The sequence below is a fragment of the Diceros bicornis genome, chromosome 19 (assembly GCF_020826845.1).
Source record: "Diceros bicornis minor isolate mBicDic1 chromosome 19, mDicBic1.mat.cur, whole genome shotgun sequence".
In the NCBI taxonomy this organism is placed as follows: Eukaryota; Metazoa; Chordata; class Mammalia; order Perissodactyla; family Rhinocerotidae; genus Diceros; species Diceros bicornis.
In genome coordinates, this window is record NC_080758.1 from 16,672,548 (window position 1) to 16,683,530 (window position 10,983).

Sequence of the window (10,983 nt, forward strand, 5' to 3'; positions counted from 1 at the left end):
AAAGGCCTAGAAATAATGACCAATGTAGTACCAGTGAGTATACCTAGCACTCAGATTATAGTCTTGAAATGCCATTTTCTCTTCAAAAAAATAAGGGGACCTCTTGGAGAAATTGCTGTTTCCAGATCTGTAGCAGGAAATATACAAGACGAGCCTGTAATATCTTGTCATACCAGATAACAAGGAAGCTATCAAATGGACTTGCAAACCAACCTGAAGATGGTACAATTTCAGCTGCAACAAAGATAATAATTGCAATTGATTGAAACTCATCGAATATGTTTCAATCCCTGAGTTCATAATGATATTCAGCGAAAACACTAATTGATCACCTTCTGAGGATGGCATGGAATCAAATTATATTCTTGAAAACTAGGTAAATAAAAGGAAAGAATTGAGTATTAATCTCTCCTTTCCTATATGAACTGTACCACTGGGTAACCAAATAACAGATTAAGAAGACATCTTCTTATAAAATTATTACAACTAATACATGAAAACAAAATGATATAATATTGCCATTTTGCAACCCGCAAAAATGAATTCATGTATGTAGCCATTGTACACAATAGCAGCTAACATCAAAAAAGAGCCAAGTCCAGCCACATATGTGCTTCTTGATAGAGGAACCCAGAACCACCTATAATCATACCAAAGGGATGGAACCTGAGTCTGATCCAGCTACTAATTCAAAGGACCAGGTTGAACTGTACTATGAGAATGTGATCGACAAAACCCAGACTTTGAGATCTCTACAGTTCAAGAAGCCTCAGTTCTTTGAAAGAAAAACTGCGAGGAAAAGAAAGAGATATAGGGGGGCCGGCCCGGTGGTGTAGTGGTTAAGTTTGCGTGCTCTACTTCAGCGGCCCCGGGTTTGCAGGTTTGAACCCCAGGTGTGGACTGATGCACCGCTTGTCAAGCCATGCTGTGGTGGCGTCCCATATAAAGTAGAGGAAGATGGGCACGCATGTTAGCCCAGGGCCAATCTTCCTTAGCAAAAAGAGGAGGCTTGTTGGCAATGGATGTTAGCTCGGGGCTAATCTTCCTCACCAAAAGAAAGGAAGGAAAGGGAAGGGAAGGGAAGGAAGGGAAAGGAAAGGAAAAAGAGAGAGAGAAAGAAAGACAGAAAGAAAGCTATGGATTAAAAGAGGCTTACAAGACACGTCAAGTTTTTTAAAAAGGGGCAAAACTGAACTATAATGTTCACACTTGGACGATTAAACCATAAAGAAATGCCAGGAAATAATTACTGTAAGAGTCAGGTTAGTGGGTACTTTTGTGGGGAGGGGCCAAGATTGGGAAGAGGGACCTGGAGGGGCTCCTGGGATGGCTGGCAAAGTTCTATCTCTTGATGTGGGTGGTGGTTACAAGTCTGATATAACTCACCAAGCTGCAAATCTAGTTTGTATGATTTTCTGCATCTGTGGTTTATTTTACAATATAAAGGTTTAAAAAAATGAAAACAGAAGTACCTACCTCAATGTGTGTGTATGTGTATACATGTACACATATATGAATATATGGCTTCTGGGAGCACCAGGTACGTAGTAGGTGCTCACTAGATATGAATTCCCTTCCCTGTTAATTCCATCAAACCCCCTTCCTGTGTGATTTCAGCGCCATTACTAACTTGTGTGACTAATAAAAAATAGTCGATGCTTATTAAATGATTATTGTGTGCCAGGCACTGTTCCCCACATCTAATCTAACTGAATCTTCATAACACTATTATTATTATTCCCATTTTACAGAGAAGAAAACTGAGACTCAGAGAGGTTATCTGTGGGCAAACAGAAGGTAGGAGAGCAGCCTGGTTTTGAACCCAGGCAGTCTGGCTCCCCAGTCTGTCCACTGTATATATACATTACTGTTTTGTATTTGGTGTCCAGTGCCTCTGTTTACAATAAAAACTCCCCCCATTGAGTACCTGCCAACATGTGTGCCATCCCTTGACACTCATTACTCAAATCTCACAACCCTGGAAGGTGGAGGTACTTAGTCTGCATTTGACAGATGGGAAAACTGGAACTCAGAGAGGTGAAGGAACTTGGCCAAAGGAGAGGGCAGTGTCAGGGGTTTGAATTGTGGATGGGGAGAGTTCATACTCTTTGGCCCTTGGGACTCCAAAGAACAAAACGTTCCATACTCTTAAACAGATGCTCACCTGATGGATCTGACCCAGTCTGAGGTCATAGGTTGCCCAATCAGCCGTCCAGAGCCTGACTTGGTTTGAGAAGCATACAGACTAGGGCTGGGAGAAGTCAGAGGCTTGTCCCCATCAGCGGGTCATGTGAAGCTTGTGACCCATGGACTTGGCATGCCTCAAGGAGCCAGAGACTTCTGTTACCATGTGTGCCAGCCTTTTGCTCACAAGCCTTGGAATCAGGACCCAGAATAGAGCTGGCTATCTCTCTGGGTATGAGATGAAGACATGCACGGGGCTGGCTGTGTGGATTTCCCATCAGAGGTGAGAGCCCAGCTGTGTTTTTCTGGTCACACATTGATTTTCTAACCTGAGTCAGCATGACTTGGCTTGGAGGTACAGGCTGTCCTCTCTGTTCCTTAGATCCCAGCTGGGCTGAAGCATTTCCTAGGGCACAAGGAGGGGTAGAGATTCCACACCCCCTGCCCCAACACTACCACCCTAAAAGCCCACCCAGTCCATCCCTCATTGTATTATTAACACCCAGCAGGACCAAGTTCTTACCAAATGCCAGGCACTGTGCTAAGCACTTTAGGTGTATTCACCCAACCAGTCTCCTGGAGATGCTCTCAGGTAGGGTCTCTCATGAGTACCATTTGGCAGATGAGAACACTGAGACCCAGAGAGGAAAAGCAGTGGTAAACAGTAACACGAAGACGGAACTGCAGGTCCGCAATTGTGGAATCCTGGAAAGCCAGATCTGGCAAAGCTCGGTAGGTTCACCATGTCACTCAGCCCTCCCAACAACTCCACTGGGTAGTGTCACCTCCATGAAGATTTGAGAAAACTGAGAATCAGGGAGGTGGACGTGAATTATACAATGTTGCTTGAAAGCTCTGCTGTGACAGCGAGCGATCCCTTTTCAAGAGCACGGTTCAAAGCCCACAGCTGCTAAAATTTGGCCATGACCACTCAAAACCCCTGTATGGATTATGACCCCTACATTCACCCACGGTTCTCCTACGGTAGGAAGAGGGGGCAAGGAATCTTTTGGTGGCCATCTTCTCGGAAGGGTGGAATGAGGCACGGAGGGCTCCTCTCGGGGGACTATTTGGAGAGCTTAACATGTGACCCCTACATGGGGGCCCAATGGTCTGATGCAGGCAGGGACATCTAGAGGCTGGGAGAGATGGGCTGCCCCGCTGTGCTGGTGAAGGAGCCAGAGAGTGGGTATACTGAGGTCAGCCCACACGCCCAGGTACTTCAGGGCAAAGGCTGCTTGAGTGTTTCCCACGGACCAGCCTGGGCGAAAAACACCTACAAGGGCTTGACTTGGGCCCTGTCCCACAAGGCCTCATGGAGGCACAGAGAGGGATGGCAGCCTCAAGAAGCTAGAGTTGGATGTTGGCATCCTAAGGACTGAGGAAGGAGTTGCTAGGGCCCCCTAGTGGAAGATGCTGTGTCCTGGGGTAAGTTGCCAGACTGTGGGATGGCTGGGGTTCAGTTGTAAGGAAAGAGCCACCTTTTATGAAACACCTACTATGTGCTCCTCTCTATACTATATGTTGCATACTTGCTAGTTCACCACATCTTCACTACCTTTCAAAGCTGATATGATTATCTCCATTTTACACAAGAGAAAACTGAGGCTCAGAAAGGCTAAGAAACCATCGATGGGGTCCACAGGTTAAAAAAACTGGTGCATCTAGAATGGCTAAAATTAAAATGACTCTCTCTAGCGACTGGAACTCTCGTACACTGCTGGCGGGAACGCAAGGTGGTACAACTATTTTGGAAAATAGTTTGCAGCAGTTTCTTAAAAAGTTAAACATATACTTATATGACCCAGCAATCAGACTCGCAGGTGTTTACCCAAGAGTGATGAAAGTGTTTGTCCATTCAAAGACAGTACGTGAATGTTCTTAGCAGCTTTATTTATAATAGCCAAAAACTGGCGGGAAAATGTCCATGCACCAGGGAATGGGGTAAACTATACACACATCTACACACACACGTGTGACTTAGCAATAAAAAGGAACAAACTATTGATACATGCAACAACATGGATGAATCTCAAAATAATTATGCTCAATGAAAAGCCAGACCAAAGACTACAAATTGTGTGATTCTATTTCTATAAAATTCCAGAAAATTTAGAGTACTGTATAGTGAAAGAAAGTAATCTATAGTGACCTCAGTTGCCTGGAGGGATGGGGGTGGGGGGTGGGTGTGATGATGAGGTGATGGCTTATAAAGGGGCATGAGGAAACTTTTGGGGTGATGGAAACATCCATCACCTTGATTGTGGTGATGGGTTCATGGGTATGTACTTATGTCAAAACACATCGAATTATGCAATTTAAATAGGTGTAGTTTATTGTACATTAATTAAACCTCAATCATGCTATTTTTTTTAAGAAACTAGAGAATGGCACAATTAGGATGTGGACCCATGTGTGTCTGATGTGAAACCACTCAGGAGCTGGTAAGTTATTAAAAACTCACCTTTCTTGGCTGGAGACATAATCCAAATGGCACCACCTCCAGGAAGGCTTCCTATCCCCTCCACGGCGGACTGTGGCTTTTCAGAAATTGCCTCCCCCATGGCCTTGGCCCATACCACTCTTCTGCCTGCGTTTAGGATTTGTCAGTGGCTCCTTTCTCCACTTGGGGACCTTCCCTTGTGTCCTCCCCCATATTGTCTTTCAAATGTGCTGATTGAGAGCCCAGGGTCAGAATCAGACCCACCTGGGTTTGAATCCCAGCTCTGCCATTCACACCAGCTGTCTGGCCTTGGATGGTTCCTTTACCTCTGGAAGTTCAGATTCCTCATCTGAATAATAGTAGAAGCTACTTCGAGATTGCCTCAAGGATCAAATGAAAGATAGTTCACGTTAAACGATTAGTGTAGGGCCTGGTGTGTAATAAAACATTCAATAAATGTTAACTGTTATTGATCTTCACCTGGGCAGTGGCTGCTGACTGTTTGTTTCTCAGCCTTTGAATCAAGTACTTACCGCCCCAGCTATATTTATTGACATGGAAAGATGCCCAAAGCGTACTCTCGAGGGGAAAAAAGCGGGCTACAAAACAATATATGCCTCACAGGTCATTTTAAAGATTAAAGGAAAAAAAATGGACGTACGTCTCTTAGCATGGTGCTGGCACACAGGAAGCGCTCACTGAAGGCTGGTTGTGGTTATTATTAATGTGAAAGCATTTTGTAGCCCATCCAATCCTACTTTCAAATATTATCATGTGAGTTGCTGTGAAACAAGATAATGTTGGCAATTGTGCTGTGACAGTGAGTCAGAGAGGGGTAGACCCGCGTATTCCCTCTGCCTTCCTTCTGGCGCACTTCAGGGGGCCATTATGGGCGGGGCTGGAGCTGGACTTGGGACCCATTGGTCTAAGGTGGATTCTGGTACTTTCTTACGTGGTCCTGGAGCAAAAGCAAAGCAAAGTATTGCCCTTTGGAATTGAGACTCCAGGCTTGGATAAAGGGTATTCTTTGCACTAACTGAGGTGCTGTGACAAAATGTGGACACTCGAGGGCGCTCCAATCAATCTGCAGTAGAGAAAGTCTCAGAGGGGCTGATGATAATGATGATGATATGAATGCTGCTGTTACATTTAACAGTGGTTTCCATTTATTGAGTTCTTACTTGTTTATTGTTAGTGCTGTCGAGTCGATTCTGACTCTTAGCAACCCTGTGGACAGCAGAGCAGAACCCTGCCCGGTCTTTCTGTGCCATCCTCTCACCTTCCAGCTCTATCAGCCAATGCTCTGCTGCTATTCATGGGGTTTTTACCATGAGCTCCTAAAATGTGCTAAGAGAGTCACAAACTTTATCTTGGTTACTATTACTAAAGATTTTATAGACAGCGTGTATTGCTCTTTAGAATTTTTAAATATTTTTTATAATGGAGTCACAATTCACAAATCATGTAAAATGTACAAATAATAAGTGTACAGCTTGGTGAGCTGTTACAAGTGTACACACACTGGTAACCCCCACCCAAATCAAGATATATAACTTTTCTTCCTCCCCACCCCCAAAGCCCCAGTAGATAGTTGTACGTCATAGTTGCACATCCTTCTAGTTGCTGTATGTGGGACACGGCCTCAGCATGGCCGGAGAAGCGGTTCGTCGATGCCCGCCAGGGATCCCAACCTGCGGTCAGTAGCGGAGCCCGGGCACTTAACTACTAAGCCACAGGGCCGGCCCTATATAACTTTTCTAACACACTTTCCACGCACCCCACCCCCACCCAAGACAACTGCTGTCCTGACTTCTATCATCATTTATTTGTTTCCCCTGTTTTTGAACTTAATATAAATGGAATCATACATACATAATATTTAGGGTTGCCAGGTTTACCAGGTAAAAATCCTGGATGCCAGTTAAATTTGAATTTCCCACGGGACTTAGTTATACTAAAAAAAAATTCATTGTTTATCTGAAATTCAAATTTACCTGGACATCCTATATTTTATCTGGCTACTCTAGTAGTCTTTTATGCCTGGCTCCTTTCAGCATAATTGTGAGATTCACCCATGTTGTTGTGGTTATCAGTAACTTACGCCTTTTCATTGCTGTGTACTATTCCATTCTATGAATGTACCTCAACATATTTACTCCTTCTGCTATTGATGGGGAAGAGTGAGTTACTCTCAGAAAGGCACTAAAGAGTGGTGTTAAGCTGTGCACTCTGGCATCAGAGGCCTGGGGGATTTGAATCCTAGCTCTACCTCTAGTAGAAACATTACCCTAGTAACTTAATCTCCCCGTGCCTCAGCTAGTTTTACTTTCGTATGAGCTGATAATAGTACCTGAAAGGGTGTTGTAAGGTTTAAAGGAGATGTTACATATAAACCACTTAGAACAGGGCTGAGCACAGAGTTAGCACTCAATAAAGGTGCCAGCGTCATTGTACCCATTAGACCTAGGAGAAAATTGAGGTTCAGAGGAGTGAGACGATGTGCTCCAAGTCACATATCTAGTAAGTAACTGAGGCCTTTTGTCATTGATATTGGCTAAATTAGAGTCATTCATTCATTCATTCCACAAATTTTTTTGAGCATCTACTCTGTGCCAGGCGCTGTTTAGGTCTTGAAGTTACATGATGAGGAGAGACCCTGCCCTTAACGAAATATACATTCTAGGGAGCTACCGTTGCTGTTTGTCTGGGAGGCTCTTTACCTGTGATTCTCATTAACTAACTGAGATATTGTCTAAAAAGCACTTAGCATGGAACCCCACAGGCATTACTGTTCCAGAAACAACAGCTATTAGCCAGGAAACAGCCATCTCTGCAGCAACACTGTGTGGTGGGTATCAGCAGCCCCATTTTACAGATGAGAAAACTGATGCTCAGGAAGGTTAAGGAACTGGCCCCAAGGTGACACAGCTAGTCCTGGCAGAACAGGAGTTCAAAGCCATGTCCACCTGACTCCGAAACTCTCCTGGATGTCTCAGTGCTTGTTTTTCGGTCCTGATGGGCTACAGCTTGAGGATTAAGCTCTGGAGTCCAGATGTTTGAGGTTCAAGTCTCAGCTTTGTGACCTTGGGCAAGATATTTGCTCTCCGTGAGCCCTAGTTTCTACACCTGTGGGATGGAGGTTCACGGGATGGCCTTAGGGATCTGCAGAAAGCTCGCGGTGCAGATACAGGAGAAAATAGCCTTTAAAGGGGAGCTAGTGTAGATCTACACTGGGGAGGAGGCTCCTGAATGTGTAAGCTGTGCAGCCTTTAAATCAAAACCTTACTTACCGAAATGAGCCTATAGACAGGGAAAGACGCCTAGAATATCTTGTTGAATATATTTAAAAATCAGGTTGTGAAACCACGAGCAGGTGGGCGTGGATGTACACAGCATGTCCAAGAAGGACACACTGAAGGATCGTTGTCCCAAGTTCCCTGTAAGTAGTAACCCATTTAGCGCCCCTAGTAGCCCTGGTGGCAAGTGCTGCCAGAAGACAATTTTGCAGGTGGAGAAACTGAGTCAGAGGCGCGTTAGCGCTCTCAATGTCGCACAACTAGCTCGCGAGCTGTCCTGTGGACGTGGGCGCTTTGGCCTCCCAGGCTGTGCTCTTGACCTCTTAGTTCTGCTACCTCTGCTCAGGGTGGTCTTTCTCTAGGCAGTAAAATGTCAGTGTTTCGGTCTTTCTTCCTTGTACTTCTCTGCAGTATTTGAGCTTTTGTCATACGTAGGTTTTGTTTCGTAAAAACAACAATACAGTAGGGTTCTAAGCTGGGTTTTTGATGCCTTTAAGAATCAGCTGTGAACACTTGCAGGGACGAGCCACTCCCCGTCTTTTCTGTGGTGATGAGACCACCGTCCTTGGAGTTGGGGACCTGGGTCCCACCCTGTCGTCCCCCCACCCCAGGGCACTCTGTACTCTGGGCGAGTCACAGTGCCCAGCCACCACCTTCCTCCCAGCAAGGCTCCTGGCACAGAGCAGGCCCTCAGTAATGTTGTCGTAGTCATCGGTCCCCCACCCCCCACACTGTGCCCTCTGGGTCTTACTGCATCTGCACCACCAAAATCTGCTCTCTGCCTTCCCCTGGGGCCCTGAGAATTAATTAATGAACTAAGTTGCTATCAAGTGCTAATAGCTTACAGGTTTTTAGAAAGATAAGTGGCAAGAGGCACAAGACCCAATCAGACGGATGATTAATGGTGCCCATGGGCTGGGGGCGGGGCACGGCCATCTGAGTCCCGGAATCTGCGCAGGCTGGTGGGAGAGGGGTTCAGGCCTCGCCCCAGGAACCGGGCAGCTGGGAGTTTTCTGCCCGTGACCCGACTCGTGACCCCAGTTCCTATCACCCCAGCCTCGAAAAGGCTGGGCCCACAGGGCCATAAATTCCTGCTATCATTAGACAGTATCTCTACAGCTCAAGCTGTTTGCCGGGAGCCCTACAATTATTTTTATCACTTTGAGTCCTATAATTATTTTTTATCACTTTTTTCTCACAGCAGCCTTGCAAGCAGGGCCAGTTTTGCTCTCTTTCGGTTTGGAGTTGGGGGAACCCAGGCCCCGGAAGGTTTCAGGGAATTTCCTGGCTTTCCCCAAAGCTCCAGAGAGGCTCAGGGTTTGAATGTACAGCCCCTCGGGGGTCCAAGCTGGTGCTCTGTGTGAGGCCGGAGGCTGTGGGAGAACTGGGAGTGGAAATTGGGAACCATGAGGACCCAGGAAAAGACCTTAGGCTCAGTTACTTCGGAGCTGTGTGACCTAGGACAAGTCACTCAAACTCTCTGTGTCTCAGTTTCTTCGTCAGTCAAATGAGGAAGTAATAATAGTACCCACCTCATAAGTTAGTACATACAGGTGCTCAATAACTGTGAGGTTCTACTTAACCTTGAGTTAGGACCTGGATTCTAAACTCAGACCCTGGCCTGCTGGATGACTTAGGCAAGTCTCCTGCCCTCTCTGAGCCTCTGATTCCTCATCTGTGAAATGGGCATAATCTTGCCTGCCTTACACCTGGCTCTCTCATCTCCAGTCCCATCAGCTTGGCCTTCTTGAGGCCCTCAAACCACCAACTGTTCCCTCTGCTCGGAACTAAGGCCAACCTTTCACCTCCAGCTTTGCCTGGTTAACTCTGCGTTATCACCCTAGACGGCCTTCGCTCCCTCCCTCCCTTCTTCTTTTCTTCACGATTCAGTAAATGTTTAGTGAGCACATACTGTGTGCCAGAACTGTGCTAGGGGGTGGATAAGACCCGCAAAGTCCCTGTCCTCATGAAGGGGAGTTAGACAATAAACTAAACAGACAGGAAAAGCAAACCGAAAAACCCCAAGGCAATTACAGACTGTGTTAGCGCTTCATAAGGGAAAATTGTGGCCCCAGAAGAGGAAGCACGGGGGAAGGTTACTTTCCAGAAAGGCCTCTTCAAGGAGACTCTTCAGTTTGAATTAATCATTTATTTGAATACGCACGTGGTGCAAAATTCAAGCAACACCACCCAGTCACAAGTGTTTCTCCCTGCCACCCCCCTGTTGCCAGCATCGCAGTCTTCTCCAAAGAGGCCCCTGTGTTGCCAGTTTCTTGGGGGTGGGTGACAGTTGTGGTGACATCTGAATCGCAAGAAGCAGCAGCTGTTTAACGATGTGGGAGAAGAGGAGTCCAGGCAGAGGGAACAGCCAGAGCAAAGGCCCTGAGGGCAGACCAGGGTTACTGGAGAGAGCTGGGAGAGCAGAGGAGATCAGGGTCTCTGATGTGGGGCCTGTGGGCTGTGGGAAGGAGTCTGGATGTGACTCTCTGTGGCCTGGGTGTCACTTTCGAGTTGGGGGTGGGGTAAAAGTGAGAATATTGTGATTTGTGTTTTATAAAAACTCTGTGGAGCGTGGATTTATGGGTCTGAGTGGGGCAGGGAGACCAGCCAGATGGCAGCTGTGGAGTTGGGGATGGTGAAGACCAGGGCCAGGATGGAGGGGTCGGGGGCCGGGGGAAGGAGTCGATCCGGGTTGTTTGGGAGGTGGGGTGGAGACCAGCGAAGGTCCAGCCATGTACTCTCATGATTCCTCCTGCTGTTAGTAGTTCTGTGTCTGTGGTTATTGGATTCACGTGCACCCTTGTAACCTGGCGCGGAGTGGGCACTTGGGACGTGTTTGCTGAAGAGGTGACCGAAAGATGAAAAGGCCCTTTGTAAACGGAGACACGCCCTTTGAGAAGTGGCTGCCGCAGCCTCCGACGGGCACACTCCTCCCAGGCCTGGGCACTCCCCTCCCACCATCCCTGCCAGGGAATCACCCCCAAATCCATGCCGCCATTTGGACCTCCTTCTGATAGGCAGGATTTTAGAACCTCAACCTGAAGGTTCTCATATTTTCTT